General features: G+C 39.9%; 1 non-coding gene across 1 annotated transcript; it reads left to right on the forward strand.

Annotated features, from left to right (window-relative positions):
* Positions 1-9,659: 9,659 nt before the first annotated feature.
* Positions 9,660-9,731, forward strand: TRNAA-UGC (transfer RNA alanine (anticodon UGC)). The gene has a single exon. It is a non-coding gene; the product is annotated as a tRNA-Ala (tRNA).
* The last annotated feature ends 201 nt before the right edge of the window (positions 9,732-9,932 follow it).

The following is a 9,932-nucleotide window of genomic DNA, read 5'->3' on the forward strand; positions in this document are numbered from 1 at the left end:
TTACTATTAATCAAGATGTCTCAGAAATCAATCCAGGTGTGTTATCAATCTGGGCCTTGACCTTGTTCTATAACAGTAAGAATCCAGCTACATTAGCATGTCAGCCTTTCTCCTCACATGACCCCAAAATGTGATGGTTCATACCTGTTTCTCCTGCTCCACATTCTGGTTATACAATCAAGACTGTTTCTAACACACCTTGTACTCAGCCCAAGATACCTCTTCATCCCTTGATTTGGAGAAGTCCTAGTGCTGGGGAATTCCCTTGGCCACATCTCCTGACAATCAGGAAACTCCACACCAAGGTCACCTGGATTCCCCTCCACTTTCCAAGCTTAGGAAATACAATTCTTTTGTAGTGTATTCTGTCCCAAATCTTGTAACTGGAGATGGAAACCACTTCAAAATATTTTTCTGCTAGTATCATGTTCATGCGCTGATAAAAAAACTTCCCATTCCTGACACATGTCGCAGACCTTCCATTTTGGCTTGTCTATGTCTCTGCTTCTTAACCCTTGCAAACACTTGTCTAACAGACTCCAAACCTCTCTGGTTTGTGCAGTTTTGAGGTTCCTTTAGGAATCCTGGCTCTCCAAACATTGGTACTCTCTAGAGGTGGGCACGAACTGGGAAAATATTGAATCATGCGGTTTGTGATTCCTTGCATTTCACGAACCATGAACCACAAACTTTCACAAACTTGCCCCGATTAGCGAACTGGCTCATTTGGTTCATGAGAACGTCACGTCTGGGGTAGCAGAAGGTCACTTCCAGGGCTGAAGAAAGCCCATCCCCCTCCTCCATTGCCTAGGAAACTGATTGATTGGTGCCAGGCTGTCTACAGTGACAAACTGAAAAATGAACCAAACGAACCAGCCTAAAATTTGTGGCAGTTCGTCAGAAATGGGCTCTGATGATCCACCGGTTCACGAACCATGAACTGGCCTGGTTCGTGATGAATTTTGGTTCATGCCCGTCTTTAGTATTCTCCCATTCTCCGGCAGACCTCATCCTTGGTCCAGCATCATGAATGGTTAGGTAACTATCAGCCTCTGTTCTTCCCTCTCCAGTCCCCTATTTCCTTTCTAGAAAGATGTTTGAAATAGTTGCATTTTACTGTGGGCATTTTAGTATATTGTGCTATTAGATGCCTCTGAAATTATTCTGACTGCTTGAGTATCTTTTATATTCCCTTCAATAAAACATTATCTGTTTCAATACATCTGTGTTTCTTGCTCTCTTTCAAGCTTGCCTAAAAAATCTTGATGTTGCTGCCAAAAACAATTGCTTAGCATTTGTTTACATGTAATTCGCCTATATGCTAAGTATAAAACTAAGCCTGCAGCTCTGTTTATAGTAGAAATGAGAGGTGGCTAGTTTTCTCTCTTACGCTCAGGCTTTCCAAAGAGTACATTTGGACCAGATTAAAATGTGAACCTCATTCACATGGACACATGCCTAGTACACACAGATCTTCACTATCATGCACAAAAACAAGTAGAAATGACGAACTCCATGTTGACTGTAGACTGCCCACTTAGAAGCATTACAAACAAATAAGAATACTATTATGTGCCTCTTTGTGGCACTTCCTTTTTGACTGGGGAAGCTACTACAAGGAAGTGTCTGAGACTCATTAGATGGAGGACATGCTGTCACAAATTTGGCAGGCAAACAATTTTTATCATTTCTTTCCAGTTCAATCAAGAAACCCTTTGGGTTTAGTAAAGGCAGAAGGTCAGTGGAATAAAGCTTGAAAATAACAGATGGGTAAGCCCAGCTTCTCAACACATCTATGAAAGACTAAGTGGGTTGCAACCAACGTATGCATCTCTGAAAGCAACAATAGAAATAGCAATGCTGGAGAAATCCTGGGGCTGTTTGTCCAGAAGCAATATGTCTATATTTTCCTCTGTATACATATACAACTGTAGAAAAAATGTTCTGAATAGAGACACAATTTTTCAAAAGTTACTTTGGTTTTAGGGAAGAGATGGTGAACTATTGAACGATTAAACAGAATGGGGAAGGCTGTGGAAAAGCTCACTCTTTGGAGCAACAGGCCAGCAGTAAATCTCAAAAATTAAGAGGACATTTTGACAAACTGAAATAAGGATCTGTCACACACACACACACACACACATCATGATATGTGATCATCTCACAAAACTGACCTACAGCCACCTGAAGGACCCCTGAGGTTATCCGAGGAATAATGGTATAGCACTGTATAAAAGCCTTCAGTCTTCAGTTGGCACCTTTGGGATTCTGTAAACTCCCAACTCCATTCATGAGCACAGAAGAAACTTTGAAGACGTTATATGCTGTGAATCCCTCACCTCCCACTTTTCACCAATTGACCGATTATGGAAGAACGGATCATGAACTCAGGAACAGAGCTTGAAAGATGGTAAACTTCTATCTATGCTAAAGTACTTCAGACTGCTAGCAGAGCACCACATGAATGAATGCTTCTTCATACTAAAACCCTTTAGGCTAAAACCCATTGCCCAGAAATCTAATTTTCTGTTTCGCCTCTGAGCAAAGCCTTTTGAAGGTGCCACCTACAAATAGGTATGACTGAGCAACAGCTGCCCTTACATGTGTACGGCCTGCCTGATGAGGTCAGGAAAGCTCCCACATTTCTGTCATTCTGCAAAGTGTGCAAAAGAGAAACTGTTTTTTAATTTGTGACAAATTAAATCAAAGAAATTTTTAAAATCCATTTTTTTTAAAAAAGCTGTAGTCATTGGTATTGGCACAGACTGCCCATTTGACCTGTCGGGTTCAGTACCTGGACTGCTCCTATGGATTAATACTACTGCCATTATAGTGAACTAATCTCATTTTAGGTTTGATGGCTGGACATGGCAGGATCCTTCTAGGGGGTTATTTATTTAAGGGAAGTCATTTATTTAAGAAAGGTGGACTACCAGTGAGCACAATAGGTAAAGAAATAGATGTGGGATTAGTAAGAGAGTTACAGAAGATTCTGTTGCTTGTGTGGAAATTATTGTCCCCCGCCCCCATTCCTTTCTATGAAACTCTATATGCAAATATAACAACCTTACCAGGTTGTTATACCTTCTCTCCCAGTCAGGTTCATACCTTAGAGGCTTCATGGCCATTGTGCTCTGTGGTGGTTGGCAGATAGTCGGATTTTACCAGAAATTCTAAGGTGAACATGTTATTGGCACTTGGCTATTGACTGCAGTTTTTCTCTCTTTTAGATGTAAGAGCATGGTGTCCTAAATAGCATTTTCAATGAGATATCGGTATTTATTGTTTTTCAGCCTCCTCGAATTAGAAACCCTTGGCAGATATGTTTTTTAAAAAATCTAAATATTTCAAAAGAATTCCCCGTCTCTGCTCTTTTGATGTGAACATAATCAATTTCTCACAGTCACATTTTATAGGAAGGGCTCTTTCACTTTCTGCTGAAGTGCCTTTTCCCTCATGTTATCCTTTGTTTTCATTTGAATGAAATCAATAACAACAGACATCATGAAGCTATTCTTCTCTCAAAGAAGTCTCTTGATAGACATAAGCATCATAAAAATCAGCATCGAGAACTTGTAAACAACCCAGAACTCGATGTGACGAGTTTAGTTTCATCCGCATATGAAAGACAGCCATTGTGTGGGAAACGGAAAAGGAAAATCAACTGTTGTGTTTCCAAATGTGCTTGGTCAATTCAACACTTATCCAGTAATTAAAAATATCTCTGTGGGATGGCTTTATTCGTTTGATGAAGAAGCCCTCCCAGCTCACAGGATAATTAATATTTGACTTGTCTTCCTCTGCAGTATTATTAGTAATATTTTTAATGCATGTAGCTGCTTCGATTAAATCAAGCCACTGGTTCACCTTACATAGTATTGTCCAGAGATTCTTGACAGTGCATCCATTCAGTTTGCTAGAAGCACCCCCAAACTTCCAAATATGGGATCCCAAATGTTTCGCGCATTATATGTAGCTTTCTTTGTTCTTCTTCTATCATCTTCATTACATGTTAAAAGTTCAGCAGATAAGTAATGTTTTGATCCTGCCGAGGTGCATTCTGGGAAAATTCTATTCTAGCCTTGCTAATTTTGCCTGTTTGGCTCAGTGTTCAGGTCTGGATCATAAATGCTTCACACATGCATGTTCTTGCACTGCTTTGCCATGGTCATCCATTTCCTCATTTCTCTGCACCAACACATCTGTGAGAAAAAAACACTAACTTCCAAATTAGGGTGGTGCCAAATTACATGCATGGCTATATCTTCACAGACATTTTCTCTCTGCCTTTAATCCAAACTGGATTTCTATTTTGGGAGTATCTACACAATATAATTCTCTAACCATCCACTCAGCCAGTTTTCCCTGCCCTTATCACACTCTCTTTCAAACTGGATTTACTACTATTTTTTTCTTGAAAGACTGCCATCCAAGTTGGTAGCATGCTGTCTGCTACACATTTCTAAAGATCCAGCCAACATAGGTGCAATTTTCCTTCTGCCAGACACTCACAGCTGCCATTTTCCCCACTGCACTACCAGAGGACTTTTTAAAAAATTGATAATTCAATAATGCTATAATGTTATAGCATAGCAAATATAGCTTTTTATTTATTTATAGTCCTCCTTATTGATAGTCCGCCTTTCTCACTGAGACTCTAGGCGGATTACACAGCATGAGGTTAATACAATCAGTATCAATTAAGTACATTTCAATACAATACCATAAGGTAAACATATACAAGTTTAAAGACATAGCATTAGCAAGGATCCAAGACAGTAGAAAATACTGAAGCAAAACATAATCAATTCTAGGACTAACATTAGACAACATGAAGTGCTGGTTGTACATAGTACATAATTTGAAGCAGCAAATATATAAGGCAAAAATTGTGATGAAGTCTATGATCCCCAACTCGTTAGCGAAGCAAGGAGTACTCAAGGTGATCGATCCATAACTCAGCAAAAACCTAGCTCAAGAATTATTTTTACCATTTGACCAATTTTGGCAGGCAAACTTCTACCTGAAGTCATTGTCCTCTGCACTTGCTCAATGCTGATGTCATGCAACATATTGACATCAGTTCCAGGTGGAAACCCAGAAATGATGTCTCTGCTTTGAGTTACTCTTTAGGAATTCCCCCAATCTTGCGTTAAGACTGAAAGGTCCTATCAGTGGACTTTTAGAAATCCACTGGCCAATCAGAGTCTCTGAAGGAACCACAAGGAGACCTCTTCCTGCCCATTGAACAAGTGTGCTGGTGTAGATCGGCCTGGTTTAAAGTGGGGAGGAATGCCCTATGCCTCTGTCTTTGTAGGTAGGGACTTATGTGCCTTCAGTGCTATTAGACAAGGACAAGACAGAGACTCACTAACCACATTGCGGACAGCATGCCACTGCCTGGAATGTCTGGTCAAGGAGGGGACCTGAGTTGGTGGGGCACTGCTCTGTTCACCTACAAAGAGCAGTCCCTCCAAGGTCTCAGGCAGTGATCTTTTCCAGTCCTAATATCGAGATGATTTTTAGTTGGAGATGCCAGGGATTGATCATAGGACCTTCTCTTACAATTCATGTATGTTGAGACTGAGATAAAATCTTTTCCATATGGCTTATTCAAGCTACTTTAGTGACCTTATGATGCACCTATTAATATACTGTAAACTGAATTAGGATATAGATTTAAGCATTGTTTGCAACGTGTTACCATTATGTTTAAAGATAAGAGGTTGTGCATTTTAATGCTTGTCACAGTGTGGTGATTGATTATTTAAAAAGAACTCATCTGAGCATATTAAATAGTAAAGCTTCCATGAGATAACCTCCCCCCCTCATCCAAAGTCACAATTACAGTTACACATTGATATTTACTTAAACACTCATATTGCAAAATTCTAGCACAGAGTTCTCAAGGATGCATATGACTGGATCCAAGATAGTGTCCAATCATGCACCATTACTATTTTTCTTTCTAGCTGGGGTGTTGCTGCTTCAAATCTAATCCTTTATTTATTTATTTATTTATTTATTTATTTATTTATTTATTTATTTATTTATTTATTTATCTATTGATCGATTGATCGATCGATCGTGCGTTTCGGTCCTGTTCTTTGCAATGAGTTACTTTGGGGCAGCTGTTTTTGCACTTAACAGCACCAAAATCACACAGAACACAGCCCTTCCTCTAAACCATTAACCCATTAAGTTTTTCCTCAGTTACATTACTCACACACAACAATGGTCCCTGAAGAGGGCAAGTGCCAGCAGGTACACTAGAGAGAAACTGGCTGTCTAAGGGAAAACAAGGAGGAGGCAGAGGAATTAAAACAATGCTGCTTTATATTCACTTTTGTCTTTTTCTGTAGTGTCAATAAATTATTACCATGTTTCCTAGGGTTTACTCCCAGGGAAGTGTCTTTAGAATTGAAGTCTATGATTGATGTCTCCCAGGGCTTTTATCAAGTTTGATTAATTGAACAGAGAATTCCCCGTTCCTACGGCATTTTTCCTCATAGGACTATCCAAGTGTCCTGATGTGGGTGTGGGAGACAGACCAATGTCCAGGGAAATATCTTTCAGATTGCAGCATATGATTGAACTCTTCTCTTTCCAAATGTTTCGAAAGCTGCTAGGCAGGGAAGGGGGGGGGTCTCTTTTTGCAAGGACCTGATTGGCAGGGAGACAATACTTTTCCTGGGTAGCAACAGGGAGGGGAAAACTGGACTAGTGACCATTGTTCTCATCCCTCCATCCCTGCCAACAAACTTAATTAATAACATAAGGGCTCTCTCCTCTTGGGATTTAATTGGTGAGTGCTGTTCATGAAAACAAGATGCTGCTGTGCAAGCCCAGTACCTAGTGCTTCTGCTGCTTCTGCTGTGAAGTACAACCCAAAACGAAACACAAACTTTTGGGTGGGAGAGTGCCATTAGAACTTGGTTTCCCAGATTCAGTTCACTGTTCTGGATGCTGCTTTAACAAAAACAGCAGTTTCCAGGTGTATTTCTGGCTCTGTTGTTGTTGTTGCTATTTTGCACACCCCTAGTATCCACTATAATGACCTTATAAAGACCAATGATAACAGAAACATTGGGGCCACACTCCAACATACTGAGTTACGCTTAAGTTCATTGGTTTACTTAGACTGTGGTCTAGGTATGTGTGGACTATGACAGATAAGTATGAACTAAAATAACATATCATGTAATCCTACTTACAGCAGCTCAGGAGAAGTAATTATGTGCAAAATGATGTTTCATCCCCCCTCCCCTAATTACTTAGTTTTAATGAAGGATGCTTGGTAGCCCACTAGTTCAACTCAACCCTGATCTCTGGTTGGAATCAGAGAGCAGATTCTAAGTTGTTCAGATGCGTACATCTACATGATTACAAACTATTTTCTCATAGTTCCCCACCTATCTACCATCACTGCTACCTCTAATTGTTAAATGGCACATCATTTTAAAAAATGTAAAATTTTCAAGTGTATACTTGCATCTTAGTGTGCCTTCAATGGTCGCCTATGAACCTAGCTAATGCAGCAATCATTTCTTGATAGATACTGCCGACTGGCTAGAACAACTAATAAGCAGTTTTTAAAAGTACATCTTACTCTGCAGGAGGAGATGAACTGTGAGTGATTCTGTGTGGGTCACTTTAATGATCTAGCCATGACCCCAGGAGATATATACTTTTTCTCTGGTAATCAACGTTTAATTCCTCAACTGTGCTAATGCCAAATCAAGCCACAAGCTGCAATATGGACTTGTTAACCTATTATCAAGGCATGATGTGGTCCTATAGCCTGAGTAATTACTGTACAGAAGCAAAGCTTCTTGTCCTATTGCAGAAGACAAACACACAGACAACATAAAGGCAATGCCCACATGTTAGCAAGAGTTCAACTAAGGTAACTTTGCTTGGTAATTGTATTCATACCAAATTTTCAGTATCTCTAGCTTTAATTTCATTCCTCATCGACCATATTTGTTTCTACTACTTTAGTTTCCACTGGTTTTAATGGGAAACACATTTGCAGCTGTAACTCCCCCCCCCATCGCCTTTTCTATCCAATGTAGATGAAATGTGGCTCCTACATGCCCAATATCAGACAGAAAGAAGGCAGGGTTCCAATTTCATAGGCAATTAAAGGCAAACTATATCAACAATAAAAGATCTATTTTGAACATTGATTTCTTACTTCCTACACATTGTTTCATATTTCTTCATCTCCCATGATTTTCTCCCTTCTTTCTCTGGCTACAGATCTTGAAAAAAAGGATTCTTTACTATGATGACTGATTGAGTACTTCTTGATTACATGAGAATCCCCTTGACAGTGCAAATGTCTCCCCACTTTTCATGCTAATTGGCTAAATAGCTTTCCAGATACTAAGCAGCATTTTTCTTAAAGATTCACAAGTCTTTCTTTTGATTGCCTCTACAAATGCTAAGACTTTCCTAACATCTCTGTGGAATCTGGCACAGCTGATCCCTTGACCGAGGAATGTAAGTCCTAAAAGTTGGATGGATAAATACTAAACACATTACCAACAACAAGGATTTATCCACTCACTTTGATCCCAACAATTCCATTTTATAACAGACGGAAAGAAATGAGCTTTTTTGGCTCATTCTTTCATTCATTTTGTAGCAAATGTGCATTCCTAATAAGCAGCAGCAGATGGAGCATCTCCTTTAGATGACCGTCTAGCTCTCTCCATCCCTGCCCATGTGGCCTGAGCATAGCAGTTCTCAGTGCGTGCTGTAACCCATCACAGCATTCACTGCAACACAAACTCTCTTATGCCTTCTTCTGAAGTATCCAGCAGCTACCCAGTGCACAGAAGCTAAAGAGACACCATGTGTTGGGAACTGGAAAGGGGTAGCTGGATGTGAGCGAGTGTTCTTGCTGAGCCAAAAACAGCTGCGCGACCAGGCACCAAGAAGGTATAGTGAAGGAGAAGAGAGCAAAGCGTGCACTAATGTGGCTTCTCCATGCATTGCTTTCCAAGTTCCACCACACAAAGATTGCATCCTTGCAATTCAGCAGTATGTCAAGATTCTAATTTTAGTTTGGACACCTGAAATTAACTTTTAAGTGATACATTTTTTTCAAGTCTCTGTTACCCATCCGCTTGCTAAACACATTATTTTATATCTTCTGCTTTTCCTGAAAACTGAAACTCCAGAAAACTGGAAGCACTCATCATTGGAAATACTGACCTCTCCCTCATTACTTTATTTAAAGGGTACAGCAGAATACCAAAGACATCACAGTCCTGATTACTGTCATGTACATATGGGCATAAATATGTTTTTGAATCAGTACTGGCACAATCTCCACCCTCTATGTCTTGTTTATTTTAAAATATGCATCCTGCTTTCCTGTATATTCAGGGTGGTTTACAGAAACATATGATAAAAGTCATCCAACATAGCAGTGTCAGTTAAAACAGATCATACAACCTATTAAATCATCAGTGCCAGAAGACAAATTATTACCCCCCAAAAGTCTTTAATTACCCTACAAAAGTGATAGGTTTTACATGCCTTGAAAAATACTGGTAAGAGGAATTCTTTTGAACATCTTGCGGAATGCAATTCCATAAAATTGCGGCAATAGCTGAAAATGTGTGGAACCTTGTGGAGCTGGCTTGGGAGGGGCTGTGGCTCAGTGGAGGAGTATCTGCTTTGCATGCAGAAGGTCCCAGGTTCAATCCCTGGCATCTCCAGTTAAAAGGGCCAGGCAATAGGTGATGTGAAAGTTCACTATATGAGATCCTGAAAAGACTCTGCCAGTCTGAGTATATACTGTCCTTGACAGACTTATGGTCCAATTCAGTATAAGGCAGATTTATGTGTGTTCATATGTGGACTGGATCCAGCAAATAGAGGGCCCAATGTGCAAAAAAGCTGCTGGTATGAACTGATCA

The sequence above is a fragment of the Eublepharis macularius genome, chromosome 6 (genome assembly GCF_028583425.1).
Source record: "Eublepharis macularius isolate TG4126 chromosome 6, MPM_Emac_v1.0, whole genome shotgun sequence".
NCBI lineage: Eukaryota > Metazoa > Chordata > Lepidosauria > Squamata > Eublepharidae > Eublepharis > Eublepharis macularius.